Genomic DNA, 15,787 nt, shown 5'->3' with positions numbered 1-15,787 from the left:
CCAAGCCTCCAAGGCCCCTTAGGGCAGCTCAAACAGGCGACAGGCTGCCCACACTACCAAGAAGGTTGTGTTCGTAGGCCGTGGCAGAGCAGGCCCCCATGAGAAAGGAACCCGGAGGCCTCATTGGCTGCAGACACAGACTGTGGTTCTCGTAGCGTTCATCTTCCATGTATGGAAGGAAGCTGCTTGCCGGGTGCATCTTGGCCTGTGTGTACATAAGCACAGCTATATAAAGGGAACAATTTTTTTCCCATCTGACATACATAAATATCAGAGTGAGTAATACTGCTCCTTCTGGTTGCCAGGCAGTTCTGCTATATTGATTTTAGCTCATGATACTTACCGAGATTTAATTAGCCCAAAAATCTGAAGTTTGCGTTAATTTTGGGAGAGGATAGCGGTTTCATTTCTTAAGCAGAGCTGGACATTTGAGAGCTGCTCGACTTGCAGCTGCAGAAAAGCCTCCAGCAAAACTCTCTGGAGCACACTGTTCTGCCTTAGGGTGCGCCTTAGGGTGCGGAACGGAGAAAGGATTCCTGCATTTGCAAAGGCTCAGAGTCTCCTAAGACACCTAGAGTATCCAGCTAGATACAAACTGCAGGGTTAGGGAAGCAGAGGGCCTTGGAGCTGAGTCAGCAAGCCTACTGTTGGTTTTGAAAGAGGCTGTCATGTGGCCCAGCCAGGCTTTCAGCTAAGCTTGTTGCTGAGAGTGACGTTGAACTCCTAATCCCCCTGCCTCTTTCCCTCATGTGCTGTACCAGCATACCTGCCTCTAGTTTATTTTCAGATGAAACAAACCTACAAACAAAACGAAACAAAACAAAAATAAACAAAAAGGCTGGACAAGGTGTTGTGCCTTTAATCCCAGCATGCTTAGAGTCAAATGCATCTCTGAGAGTTCAAGGGCAGCCTAACCTAAATAAGAATTTTCAGACCTCGATGCGGGGCTGGAGAGATGGCTCAGTGGTTAAGAGCACTGACTGTTCTTCAAGAGGTCCTGAGTTCAACCACGTGGTGACCCACAACCATCTGTAATGGGATCTGATGCCTTCTCTGGTGTGTCTGAAGATGGCGACAGTGTACTCGTATACATACATAAATAAATATTTCTTTTTTTTTTCTTTTTTTTTTGGAGCTGGGGACCGAACCCAGGGCCTTGTGCTCCCTAAGCAAGCGCTCTACCGCTGAGCTAAGTCCCCAACCCCAATAAATAATTCTTTAAGAACACTCGCTGCTCTTACAGAGGATCTGGGTTTTGGTCCCAGAACTCACAGCGGCTCACAACTGTCTGAAACTCCAGTCTGTCATTCCAGGAGATCCAATGTTCTCTTCTGTGTGCTGAAGGCTTTGGGAATGCATATGCAGGCAAAACAGTCATACACCTAAAACAAATATAATTGCAAAATAAAAAAAAAAGCCCAAAGACCCACCCCACACACAGAACCTGCTATAGTTGGTTCTCTCCTTAATGGTACTGTAGCTGTAACAATGATGGTTGCAGGCCAATGTAATGGACTTGATGTTCTAGCTGCTAATGCAAGCCTTTGGCCATAGTCTATATAAAGCATAGCCAATACACCCCATCTGTTACCATCAAAGTGGTAACAGGTCACTTCTGTCACATCAGCTTCTGTGATCAAGCCGCTCAGACAGGCATGAGTCCTAGCGAAAGCCTGACTCAGGTCTCTCGGTTTCCTCAAGATCCTGACTGATCGTGTCATGTCATGACCTAGGCAATAATATAATGATGCTAATTTTTTTTTTTTTTTTTGAGCTGGGACCGAACCTGGGGCCTTGCGGTTGCTAGGCAAGCGCTCTACCACTGAGCTAAATCCCCAACCCCGATGCTAATTTTTTTAATGGATCCCCACCTTGTAAACAAGGGGCCGTCCATTCCAGGCTTAAGCCAGTTACATACGAAAGGATGGCCTTGAACTTCTGATTTTGTCTGTACCTCCTGAATACTAAGGTTATGGGCTAGTACCACGATAGCTAGGTTTATGTGTACTAGGGATCAAAGGCAAGCATTCTATCAACTGAGCTATGGTGAGAGGACACAAACAGTGTTTTAAGAACTCATATTGGGTCAGGGTGAGACCCTAAATGAACATCAGAATATGTACTGTTTCATTTTGGCATAAAACCTTCAGACATTGAAAATCCTTGCCAGATAAAATCCATACCACTAACTAGTCAGGTGGTACAGGCCTGTGATCCCAGTTCTTGGGAGGCAGAAGCTGGAGGACTGGGAGTTCAAAATCAACTTGGACCACATAGTGAGTTCGATGTCATGCTGGACTTTGTGAGACCCCGCCAGAGAGCAACCACTTCCACCAAGAGAAACTACATATTTGAGGCCAGTTGTATATACTCTGTGTGTGTGTGTGTGTGTGTGTGTGTGTGTGTGTGTGTGTGTGTGTGTGTAGGTGTATGGATACATACAAAAAGACTTTTCTCAGAAGCAGAGGAGGAGAATGACAGACAGACAGACAGACAGACAGACAGACAGACAGACAGAAGGAAAGGACACTAGATGTACACCTGTACACCTTACCACTGTGGTTTTTAGAACCTGTAACGACTGAGAGCCCGTCTTGCTCTTGGCCCTAAAGCCAGAAAGACCCACCAAAGCTGGATCTCGTTCACTCAAGCAGACAGGAGAGATGCAGCCCTGAAGATTATTAAATAAGCGGGGGAAGCATTTGGTTCTGTTCTTTAGGAACCACAAAGTATTAAACTGTGGTGAACAAAGATTCCGAGGTGAGGAGGGTGAGACGGGAGGGCCGTTCATCCTGTTTCTGTTTTGGTTCCAGGGGAGTCAGTTGGGTTTCCATTGCATGGGATGCAACTGGATATTTCCTCCGTCCTCCGTGGCTGGGACCTGGCAAACACTGTTTCCTGGCACTCGAAGCGCGGCAAGTCCCAGCAGCGAGGTCAAATCCATTTTTGGAGCCAAAGAGCAGCATTCCTTTACAGTTAGTTAGCTTTACAACCGCCAAGGCCACTCCTGCCCGCCTGGTCTAGAGCGACATCTACCGGCCACAAAGGGAACTGTCTCAATTGCCCAGACCTGTGAAGGCTCGGTGTTCCTACAGATCGTATCCCTCACTAATTACACTCTAATTGATGATGTCTCAGGGTTTCTCTGGCTGCGTTGAAACATCATGGTCAAAAGGCAAGTTGGGGAGGAAAGGGTTTATTTGGCTTACATTTCCACATCGCTCTTCATCATCGAAGGAAGTCAAGACACGAACTCAAGCAAGGCAGGGAACTGGAGGCAGAAGTTAACAGAGGCCGTGGAGGGGGCTGCTTACTGGCTTGCTCACCATGCTTTCTCATAGAAAGGACCACTAGCCCACTACACTGTAGTTGTTCTCAAACACACCAGAAGAGGGCATCAGATCCCATTACAGATGGTTGTGAGCCACCATGTGGTTGCTGGGGATTGAACTCAGGACCTCTGGAAGAGCAGTCGGGGCTCTTAACCACTGACCCATCTCTCCAGCCCCCATATATAAGTAATTCTTAAAAAAAATAAAGGGGTTGGGGATTTAGCTCAGTGGTAGAGCGCTTGCCTAGCAACCGCAAGGCCCTGGGTTCGGTCCCCAGCTCCGAAAAAAAAGAAAAAAGAAAAAAGAAAAAAAAATAAAGGCAAGGAAAACATACAGAGAGAGAGGGAGAGAGAGAGAGAGAGAGAGAGAGAGAGAGAGATCCTACAGCCCTGTTTATAGCTCAATTATATGGATACATTTCTTTATTTATGTTCTTTCCTCTCTACCTTGTGTCAAACTGACATAAGAGTGTCCAGTACAGTGAGCATCTTGAAACCGTTCCTCTAGTAATGCTGAAGGGCTAGGAATGTAGCTAATTGGAAGACTCTTGTCATGCATGCTTGCCTCTTCGGACCTCAACACTGACAAACAAAAACTGTATGGCCAGGTGTGGTTGCACATGCCTGTAGTCCTAGCACTTGGGAGACTGTGACAGGAGGGTCATGAGGTTGAAGCCAGCCTTGGTTACTTAGTGAGAGTTTGTCTCAATAAAACAAAACAAAACAAAAAAAAAAAACAAATAAGAAAAACTGAAGTGTGCTTTAAAACAATTTTGTTTGTTTTTGTTTGTTTGTTTTTGTTTTTTGAGACAGGGTTTCACTGTGTAGCCCTGACCGTCCTAGAACTCTCTCTGTAGACCAGGGTGGCCTTGAACTGTCAGAGATCCACCTGCTCCTGCCTCCCAAGTGCTAGGACATCCACAAACTTACAGAACTTTTTTTTGTTTGTTTGTTTGAAGACAGGGTTTTTCTGGGTACTTGCTGTTCTGGGTATCCTAGACTCACTGTGTAAACCAGGCTGGCCTCAAACTCAAAGATATGCCTGCCTCTGCCTCCTGAATGCTGGGATCAAAGGTGTGCACCGCCCTACCCCACACCTGGGTTAAAAAAAAAAAGGTTACTCTATGTGTATGAGTGTTTTGTCTCCATATAAGTCCGTGCATCATGTGTGTGCAGTGCTCTCAGAACACAGAAGGAGTCCAAACCCCTGATACCGTAGGTATAGGGGGTGCTGGGTATCAAACCCAGGTCCTGTGGAAGAGCAGCCCGTGCCATTCCTGAGTCATCTCTCCAGCCCAGAAATGTGCTCATATGAAACTCATGAGATGAGATGCACCTAACTCCTTGGTGTTGGCAGTGACCGTCTTGAGTTCCACGTGAGTTGCTTGTCTGCCGGGAGCAAGCTGCTTGGCTATTGGGTCCACAGTGAACTGTTCCCTCCGAGAAGGACGTGAAGAAATAATAAGAAATAATGGAGCTTTGGATGGTGGCACATGCCTTTAATCCCAACCCTTGGGATGCAGAGGCTTCCCAATCTGTGTTCTAGGTGAGCTTGGTCTATTTAGTGAGACTATGTCTAAAAACAAACAGCAAAAGAGATAAGGGATAAAGAAAAAAGAAAGAAAGAATGGGGTGCCCAGTGAGGTGTCTCAGGGGGTATAGGAGCCTGCAACAAGGCTTGACCACCTGAGTTTGATCCCTGGGAGCCACGTGCACTATAGGATAGAACCAGCTTCCACAAGTTGGCCTTTGATCTACACACACACCATAAATAAATACTGCTTTTTTTTTTAAAGAAAAAATGGAACAGGGGTATAGCTGGGGGGGGGGGAATCTTAAATTAGTAGACAGGAGGTTCTAGGTCCATCCCCAGCAACAAAATAGCCACGGCAACAGTAACAGTGATAAGCCGTAACTGTGTAACTGTTTCCTTTGCAATCATCAGATGACTGAAGATGCAAGAAGGTTTTAGAGATGGGGCTGGAGAGATGGCTCAGTGGTTAGGAGCACTGACCGTTCTTCCAGAGGTCCGGAGTTCAAATCCCAGCAACCACATGGTGGCTCACAACCATCTGTAATTAGGTCTGGTGCCCTCTTCTGGTGTGTCTAAGGACAGCAACAGTGTATCCATATACATAAAATAAATACATCTTTAAAAAAAAGGTTTAAGAGATAAAAGTTTGAGGCATCCCCTATACATTTTCAATTTGGTTTTATCATATTTATTTTATTTGTGTGTCTGTGCATATGTGCTTGTACATGCGGGCTTATACCCATGCCATAGCGTTTATGTGGGAATCAGAGGTTAGCAAGTATTCCATGAACATATCCTCCTGTGGATGATGAAAATATATTCAGGCTAGGGGCTGGAGAGATGGCTCAGCGGTTAAGAGCACTGATTGCTCTCCCAGAGGTCCTGAGTTCAATTCCCAGCAACCACATGGTGGCTCACAACCATCTGTAAAGAGATCCGATGCCCTCTTCTGGTGTATCTGAAGACAGCTACAGTGTACTTATATATAATAAATGAATAAATAAATCTTTTTTTAAAAAAAAGTGAGAACAACGGGGTGGGGGGGAGAGATGGCTCAGTGTTTAAGAGCACTTGTTGCTCTTGCAGAGAACATGGGTTCAGAGAGGTTCACAACCATCTATACCTCCGTTTCCGGGGAATCCGATGCCTTCTAACCTCTCTGAAGGTACAAAGTACACACGAGGTGCACATACATGCAGGCAAAACACACAGAAAATAAAATGAGTTAATTAATCTTGTCTTGTTAAGAATTGAGGAAAGCCAGCAAGGACACACAACTTTTCTTTCTTTTTCTTTTTTCTGGAGCTGAGGACCGAAGCCCAGGGCCCTGTACTTGCTAGGCAAATACTCTACCACTGACTTAAATCCCCAACCCCAGGGAAACTTTGCCTTTCTTAAAGATTCATCTGTTATGTGTACAGTATTGTGCCTGCATGCCAGAAGAGGGCGCCAGATCCCACTATAGATGGTGGTGAGCCACCCCACCACGTGATCCCTGGGAATTGAACTCAGGACCTCGGGAAGAACAGCCTTAACTGCTGAGTCATCTCTCCAGCCCCGGGCAACTTTTCTAAAGTTTGGCGTTCAAACAGAACGTTGATTTTGCTCTCTCGGATTTGGAGGAAAGGGGTTTTGAACTTGAGATTATAGCGTGGCATTTTTGTGTGCCTAGGAGAGAGGGGGGGGGTTGTGGATGGATGCAGGAGAGAGGGAGGACATCAACGAGGAAAACCTTGCTCTTTATCAGTTTCCATGGACACGAAGCAGAGTGGATGAAGACAGATGCAGGTCTGAGGCAGCCCAGGGAGACACCTGAGTTGTCTTCCACTCCCACGGTTGCTCTCTCTTCTTTCAGAAGAGTCAGAGAGCAGTACCTGCTGGTTGAGAAAGGAAGGCATGGGGAACCTGAGAGCTAAAGGCAGGAAACTGTCCTTATGGACAGCAGAGAATTAACAGACCCACAGACATTACAGACAGTGCCGAGGCCCCACTCAAATTGGAAGTTGGAGATTTAAAAGATTTAAAATTATTATTTTATGTTATGCATACGGGCGTTTTGCCTGAATATACGTCTGTGCCTTCAGTGGGCTTTGGAGCCCCTGGAACTGTATGGTTATGAGCTGCTATGTGGGATTCTGGGAATCGAACTTTGGTCCTTCTGCGAGAGCAGCCAGAGTTCATAACCACAGAGCCATCTCTCTAGCCTTTGAATTTGTAAACTTAAGGGCTGGAGAGATGGCTCAGTGGTTAAGAGCACTGACTGCTCTTCCTGAGGTTCTGAGTTCAATTTCCGGCAACCACATGGTGGCTCACAACCATCTGTAATGAGATCTGATGTCCTCTTCTGGTGTGTCTGAAGACAGCTGCAGTGTAGTCAATACATGAAATAAATAAATCTTAAAAAAAAAAAAAAAAAAGCAAAGCACTGACTGCTCTTCCAGAGATCCTGAGTTCAAATCCCAGCAACCACGTGGTGGCTCAAGTCCCTGTACTCACATGGCTGCTCATAACTGTCACTTATTCTGGTTCCAGGGGATTCAACACCTTCACATAGACATACATTCAATACATGTGAGATAAAAATAAATTTAAAAACAATACATTAAAAGAAGTTGCAGGTTTAAAGGAGGCCACCCAGCCTATCAAGTGCATTTTAAAACCTAGCTCTATTTTAGAAGAAGAGAAAGAAAAAAGCAGGAGAGGAATCCGGCCTCAGTGTTCAAGGGCTGCAGAGTTTCCGTTTGAAATGAGGAAAAACTCTGAAGGCGGTCTGAGCATGTCCCTCTGGTCCCAGCTACCCTGGTGTACCAGGCAGGAAGATTATTTGAGTTTGCTGCTTCATTGAAGACTTGAGGGGATGTGGCTCAGTGGGTAGAGTGCTTGCCCGGCAAAGCCTACTCTGAGCCAGGTATGATAGCACAGGTTGCTTGTGAGGTACCCAGTGATGTGGGTGCTGAGAACTGGACCCAGATCCTGTGAAACAAAGCAATAGTTTCTCTAGCCACTGAGCCATCTCTTGAGCCCCGGACTCCACTCTATCCCTTTAATGATCAGAATGAGTCATTGGAGAGATGTGGACTCAGAAACAGAGGAATGGAAAAGCATAAACATCTTCCAGACTTGACCTTGGAACCCCTTCCTTCAGAAAGCTGTCGAGACCGAAGTCCACTTGTTCATTGGGCTTTTAAGCATTCATTTATTTATACTCTGGCACCGAGAAGCATCCGCCAATTCCATACCACTTTCCTGGTATTTCCCAGTTGTAGGCAGCTTGAAGTCCTAGGGAAGCACTTGAGTGACATCCCTCCCAAGTTCTCCTCTACCCAAGGCTATTAACATTTTGATTCCTGGGGGGAGGGCACTCAGCAGTTGAGAGCTGACCCCTCTTCCAGAGGTCCTGAGTTCAATTCCCAGCAACCACGTGGTGGCTCACAACCATCTGTAATGGGATCCGATGCCCTCTTCTGGTGTGTCTGAAGACAGCAACACAGTACTCACAAACATGAAATAAATATTTTTTTTTTAAATTTGATTCCTGTAATGGAAGACAAATGAGGATCCCCAAGAGTCTTGTATTCAGAAGGCACTGCCATTCAGGGGAGGCTCCAAAGACGACAAGCCTGAGTCACCTGAAGCTGCTTGTTCATGTTTCTGGGACCTTCTCAGAACTAATGACTAGGAATCTCTGGGATCCCAGAACCTCACACAAATCACAGCCCATGCTCTCCATTAGAGATTTGTTGCACTTAAGAACTGTTGATCCTTTTCTCCACCTTACACACTTACTGCTTTATCTACAGGGGCTCCAGCCTGACTGACTCTCCCTACAGCTATGCTTGCACGATTCAGACACCATCTTCTCTCCACGATCTCCTCTCTCTCTCTCTCTCTCTCTCTCTCTCTCTCTCTCTCTCTCTCTCTCTCTCTCTCTCATATGAGTGCTCTGCTGCATATACACCCAAATGCCAGAAGAGGGCATCAGATCACCTTATAGATGGTCATGAGCCACCACTGAACTCAGGACTTCTGGAAGAGCAGCCGCTGCTCTTAACTAGTTAAGCCATGCCACCAACCTGATTTTGGTTTTTCAACACAGGGTTTCTCTGTGTAGTCCTGGCTGCCTGGCACTCTCTCTTAGACCAGACTGTCCTTGAACTCAGAGATCCACGTGCCTCTGCCTCCTGAGGGCTGGATTAAAGGTGTGTGCCATTAGTATTCCTGGCTCCTTTTCTCCGATTTTATTAATTTTTCCTGAGACCTGGTTTCAGCGTGTAGCCCTGGCTGGCCTCGAACTCACTATGTAGGCCAGATTGGCTTCAATCAGGCTGCCTCTGCCTCCTGAGTGCTGAGATTAAAGTGTGCACGAGTCTCTGACTTCTACCCTTCCAGGGTGTCTAGAGCTTTGCTCTGCTGTGTCCCACTGTTTGGAAGTGAGACTTTATTATGACACTAGATTACAAAGTAACTGGGGCTAGTGACTTAAGAAAAAGCACAGAGGGGGTTGGGGATTTAGCTCAGTGGTAGAGCGCCTTCCTAGCAAGCGCAAGGCCCTGGGTTCGGTCCCCAGCTCTGAAAAAAAGAAAAGGAAAAAAAGAAAAAAGAAAAAGAAAAAGCACAGAGGGGCTGGAGAGACGGCTCTATGAGTAAGAACACTTTCTACGAGGATCTGAGTTCGAATCTACATCCAGCAGCTGTGTGAAAACTGGACATAGCTTTGTGTGTCTGTAAGCCTGGCTTTGTGGAGAAGAGACAGACAGAGCCCACGAACTCACTGGCCAGCTAGCCTAGCCAGAACTGTAAGCTCAGGTTCCGTGAAGGGAGTTAGAGAAACAGAGAGGAAGAACGGGAGCAGTGGCTGAGGAATCTTTCTTTTTTTCTTTTTTTCGGAGCTGGGGACCGAACCCAGGGCCTTGCACTTGCTAGGCAAGCGCTCTACCACTGAACTAAATCCCCAACCCCATGATCAGAATTTTGAACAAACCACTAACCAGAAGCAAGGCGATCTGGGTGCCTCGGGGGATGCCCAGTGCAATGTAAACCAGCTCCTAAGGGTCAGCAACTTACAGCAAAATAGTAAATTTCAGGGCAATACCTAGGTCTCACCTGCAGGTGGCAGTATGATAACTCATAAACGTCACAGGTAAAAACCTTTTCAGTCCTCTAAAATTATGACCTCCCGCCAGCCACCCCCAACAGTAACAAAGAGGGTGGGGGGAGTGTAGTACAGAAGCTGGAGGGAATGAGGGACACACCAGACACACACTTCTGCTGATTAATTTACAACAGAAGCGGTTGGTTTGGCCAGCAATTTCTGCTAGTTTTCATGGCACTACTACTATTCCTTTCAAATATCGTTTTCCAGACCTGATATATTTAGATGTATTTTTACACAGACACACTCAGAATATGTTTTTTTAAAAATTACAACTAGGGGGTTGGGGATTTGGCTCAGTGGTAGAGCGCAAGGCCCAGGGTTAGGTCCCCAGCTCTGAAAAAAAAGAATAGAAAAAAAAATTACAACTAGAGTTGAAACAGACATAAGTAAGTTTTTTTTTTCTCTTAAAAAATCTTTTTCAGGGGGCTGGAGAGACGGCTCAGCGGTTAAGAGCACTGACTGCTCTTCCAGAGGTCCTGAGTTCAAATCCCAGCAACCACATGGTGGTTCACAACCATCTGTAATGGTGCCCTCTTCTGGTGTGCCTGGAGACAGCAACAGTGTGCTCATATACATTAAATAAATAAATCTTTAAAAAAAAAAAAAAAGGTGTGTGCCAACATGCCCAGCTGGCAAAAATAAAATTAAAAAAAAAAATCTTTTTCAGGGGCTGGAGCGATGGCTCAGTGGTTTAAGAACTGAATGCTCTTCCCAAGTTCAATTCCCAGTACCCACATGGCAACTCACAACTGTAACTTCAATCTCTGACACCGTCTCACATAGACGCACATGCAGGCAAAACACCAGTGCACAGAAGATAAAAGGAAATTTAAAGAATTCTTTTGCAGTGCCTACTGATTTTCTACCCATCACCCACCACCTCCTTAGCTCCAACGATTACCACCACACAAAAAAATCAGCCACATTCTTACCTCCATCCATCTGCCCATCCACTTATTTACTTCATCATGGGTGCCAAGAAGACAAACAAGGAAATGTGCAATTGTGTGTGTCCCAAAGCTCTGGACCATGTAGAGTTAATGAGACCAGAAGTGCAATGGTGATTTTTTTTCCTTTTTAATTTTATAAAAAAATGTATTTTATTTTGAACTATGTGTATGTATTGGGAAGGTTTACGCACGTGAGTATGGATGTCCATGGAAGTCAGGGGCTTCACCTACCCATGCAGCTGGAGGTATGGGAGGCTGCGAGCTGTTCTGCATGGATGCTGGAAATCAAACTCAGATCCTTTATAAGAGCAGTACGCACTCTCTCTTTTTTTTTTTTTTTTTTTCTTTTTCGGAGCTGGGGACCGAACCCAGGGCCTTGCGCTTGCTAGGCAAGCGCTCTACCACTGAGCTAAATCCCCAACCCCCCAATACGCACTCTTAACCAATGGACTATCTGCCCAGCTCCCCACCTCGTTTTTATTTCTGAAAAAGGGTCTACTTGTAATAGCCCAGGTTGGCCTTAAACTTGCTGTGTAGCGGAGGCTGACGTGAACTCCTCGAACCCCTGCCTCTATGTGCTTCAATTATAAGTGTGCACAACCATACCTGGGTGTGACGGGAATTTTGAAGAAAACAGTGACATGGAGGCTTAAATAGAGGGGGAAAGACCAACTGAATAGAGGAAATTGCATTAGCAAAGATATGGATGTTCGAAAGATATGGCACCTTCCGGAAACCACAATGGTTCGGTATTGAGGGAGTCGGTGCTAGCCGTGAACTGAGAGGAGAGGGCTCACAGGAAGCAGCTGATCCTTAAGAGCCTTGCAACAGACTTTAAACATTATCTCGCAGACGATAAATATCTGGGTTCTAATTGGCTTTCCACTCTGCACTCGCAGTGATAAAGTGGTTTGACGATGAAAATCAGTCTGAGGCCCAGCCCTGCTTCAGTGCGTCATAGAACGGAGTGCCTGTCCCGGGCTTCTCCAACGGTCTCAACACCATCCTGCGTGCTTCTTTATCCCAGTCCCCTCACTTCCTCTTAGGCAACCATAGTCCTAACCTAAACCTCAGTTCCTCTGCCTTCTTTGGTTCCAATTGTTTGCTCCCAAAGCACAGAAGTGCACAGAGAAGCTGGAGGGAATGAGGGACACACCAGACACACAGCGCAGGCTTTGCCGTATTTTTAGAATTATGTCTTTTACATTTGGTGACCAACCCTAGACAGAGAAACCCTGTCCGCTGAAGAAAGATTCTTAGTTCCTGTCCGTAGGGGACAAACGTGGCACGTTGTGTTGTGGATCTTTCTATCTGTATGTCCTGGAGTGTTGTTGCTTCACTCAAAAGCCAGCTCATCAGGGGTTGGGGATTTAGCTCAGTGGTAGAGCGCTTGCCTAACAAGCGCAAGGCCCCGGTTTCGGTCCCCAGCTCCGAAAAAAAGAAAAAGGGGAAAAAAAAAAAAAAAAAGCCAGCTCATCACTTACCCCCCTTCCTCCCTCTCCCCTCCCCTCACTCTCCTTTTCCCCTCCCCTCCCCTCCCCTTTCCCCCTCCCCTCCCCCCTCCCCTCCCCCTTTCCCGGTACCACCCACCCACTTGGGGATTTCTTTTTCCTCTAACATCCTCCTTGGCTGTCTGCTCTAAGAAGCATAACTTCTTATGGGGGGGGGGGGATTTAGCTCAGTGGTAGAGCGCTTACCTAGCAAGCACAAGGCCCTGGGTTCGGTCCCCAGCTCCGAAGAAAAGAAAAAAGAAGAAGAAGAAGAAAAAAAGAAGCATAACTGCAAACATTTGCCTACACAGAAGAGAAGTTAATGTTCAAGTACCCTTTGGAACCACGACCATTTCTTGTTTTTTTTGCTTGGAACAGAGTCTCATGTTGCCCAGGCTGACTTTATACGTCCTATGTATCGGAGGATGGCCTTGAACCACTGACCCTCTTGACTGAGTGTTGGGGTTATAGGTGTGTAGCACCACACCTGCTTTTTATCACCACTACTATCATTATATGTGTATGTGCTTCGTCTGCACACATGTATGTGCAATTCGTGCATGCTCAGCACTCCAGGAGGCCGAAGTGGGTGTTAGAGCCTCCGGAACTGGAGCTAAGGAACAAGGGAACCGCACGTGGGTGCTGGAAATTGAGTCCAGGTCCTCTGAAAGAGCAGAGTGTACTCTTAACCTTTCAGTCGTCGCTCCAGACTCTGTTTTTTTATTAATTTTTAATCTTTGAGTATTGTGTTTGTGTGTTTGTGAGTGTGTAGGTGTGTGTGTGTGTGTGTGTGTGTGTGTAAGTGAGCAGGTAGGTATGGCTACTTTTCTGTATGTACATTTGCACATCAGAAGACAGTTGTGAGCGGCTATGCTGGTGCTGGGAATTGAACTCAGGACCTCTGGAAGAGCAGTGAGTGCCCTTAACCACTGGGCCATCTCTCCAGCCTCATTCTCCTCCGTCATCTCTGTCCCACCCTGTCCTCTTCTCTAGAATAAAGTGGGGGAAGAAAATTCGAGTTTTAGAGCAAGGCAGGACCAGGTTAATTTTGGGCGTATTATGTTTTGTATTCCTTATTAACATCTTTTTCTTAAATTTTTTTTTTCAGTGACAGGATCCTGCCATGCAATGCAGGATAGACTCGAAACCCCTCTAAAATCCTTTTTTGTTTTATGTGCATGAGTGTTTTGTCTACAAGTATGTATGTGTACTATGTGTGTGTGTGTGGTGTCAGAAATTGGCCTTGGATTCCCCAGAACTGGGTTTAGTGTCATGGAGATGCTGGGAACGAAGCTTAGGTCTTTTGCAAGTGCTCTTTTTAGTGTTCTTTTTTTTTTTTTTTTCTTTTTTTTTGGAGCTGGGGACCGAACCCAGGGCCTTGCACTTGCTAGGGAAGCGCTCTACCACTGAGCTAAATCCCCAACCCCTTGCAAGTGCTCTTAACCACTGAGCCATCTCTCCAGTTTAATGGGCTCAACAGTCTTAATCCTTTGGCCTCAGAACTCCTGGTGAAGGGCTAAGTGGTGGGGCATCTTTCTTCTTACTGTCTGTATCTAAGAATGAAGTGGAGAGATTAGCTGTCCTGTAGAGTAGCTGTGACTCTGGTATTCCGGTGGTTTATTGTCACTTCCTACAGATATGTATCTACTTCAAGCCTTCCAGGTCTCACTTCACTTGACACTGAAACTTAAGATGAGCTTCCTGGCTTCAAATCTTATTATCTCACCACCAAATGATATCCCCTCCTCTGTAACTGGTCATTCTAATATGTAGGTCCCTGGTGCTTGGGGCCAGGGTTCTTCTCTTTGAAACTAAGTAATTCTATCTAGATTGCAAACTGCTGGAATCATCCGGTTTCATCTTTTGCTCCAAGGAAGGCATTTTCAATGCAAATGAAGCTCCGTAAACACTTGGGGAAAGAACGGTTCACTTTCCTTATTCTAGGGGACCCATCTCCTCTATTGTAGCAGAGGTGGGTATTCTCAACTGAAATTCGTTGGCTTCTAGAGAACGCACTAGCATAGGATGTGTTCGTGCTCTCCTGTAATTGGAAAGAGCTTTTGGAACTGAGAGGTACTTCTCCAAGCTTTCCTCTACCGCTCCCCCATAGCCGGCAGCCCCACATAGGAATCTATGTACTTTGCATGGCACAGAACACGACTTTCTCACGCCTCCATCCATCCCTCTGTTCTTCTGTGCTATTCCGTTTGCCGGCTATGGGCTTACCCTGGCTCCTGTGCTGTGCAACTCCTACTCACCCTCAGCACTCGGCGGCACATCACCTTCTTTGTTAAGTCTTTTATGCAGTGGGCAGAGGAACAGAGCCAGCCTTTCTCCATCTTTTTGGCTTCCTCAGCATTCCCCCAAAGTACTATGTGTAAGTGTTATAGTTTGTGTGTGTGTGTGTGTGTGTGTGTGTGTGTGTCTGCACGAGGGTGTGTGCAGGTGAATGCCGGTGCCATCAGAGGCCAGAGGCACTAAATCTCCTGGAGCTGGGGTTACAGACAGTTGTGAACCATGGGATGTGGGTGCTGGGAACTGAAATCAGGTCCTCTGGAAGAGCAGCAAGCGTTTTTGTTTTGTTTTTTTGTTTTTTGTTTTGTTTTTGACCTCTGAGAGGTCTCTCCAGCCCAAGACATTACTTGTTTACTCTTCTGGTGCTTCTCTCGATTGATTGAATCGCTTAAGGGCCAGGATCTCTGCTCGTCGTTTCATCTTCTTTACCCAGCACAGTGTTTACCTACAGTAGGTATGTAGTTCACTCGGTGAACGGACTAATCAAACAGTTCATCAAACACTGCAGGTTGTACGAACCAGATTCCCAAACATTTCTAGATCTGGTCCTCTATTTGGGTCGAACCATCCTGAGATCTGCCGCCCCTCGACCCCTCCTCGAGGCCTCTTTGCTTTGCTTCGATAGAAAGAACGCTATTCGAGTGTGGAAAGCGCTATTCCGCTAGAGCAGAGCTGTAATTCACTTGCTCCGGCACGCAGAGGGTTACAACGGCCCAGGGGCGGAGCCGAGTCCCTGCCACCTGCTGCGGGGCGAGCTGACGCATGCGCGAAGTCCCCCTTAGGCTACCTGCCGGGCGGAGCGGAGGAGGAGCGCTTGCGCTCTGGGCCTTTTCCGCCGGGGAAAGTCTCGCGGGGGCGGGGCGCGGCGGGGCGGGGCCGCGTGGGGAAGTTCTCGCGGGACCCTGGCGAGGAGCGGAAGCTAGGCTGCTCTGCTGCTTCTGCGATCGGGCGGCGGCGGGGCGAGCCAAGCTGCGGCGGGGGACGGCGGTCTGGGCAGCGGGCGCCGCAGTCAGGGAGCAGCAGTGAGGTTGG

At 46.8% G+C, this 15,787-nt stretch overlaps 1 non-coding gene across 1 annotated transcript; it reads right to left on the bottom strand.

Annotated features, from left to right (window-relative positions):
* Window positions 1-133, bottom strand: LOC120095390 (small nucleolar RNA SNORA70). The gene has a single exon (XR_005490866.1). It is a non-coding gene; the product is annotated as a small nucleolar RNA SNORA70 (small nucleolar RNA).
* Window positions 134-15,787: the final 15,654 nt, after the last annotated feature.

Source organism: Rattus norvegicus, chromosome 10 (genome assembly GCF_036323735.1).
Source record: "Rattus norvegicus strain BN/NHsdMcwi chromosome 10, GRCr8, whole genome shotgun sequence".
NCBI classification, from domain to species: Eukaryota; Metazoa; Chordata; class Mammalia; order Rodentia; family Muridae; genus Rattus; species Rattus norvegicus.
The sequence above is the reverse complement of the archived record's forward strand: the minus strand, read 5'-3'. Positions and strand labels throughout refer to the sequence as shown.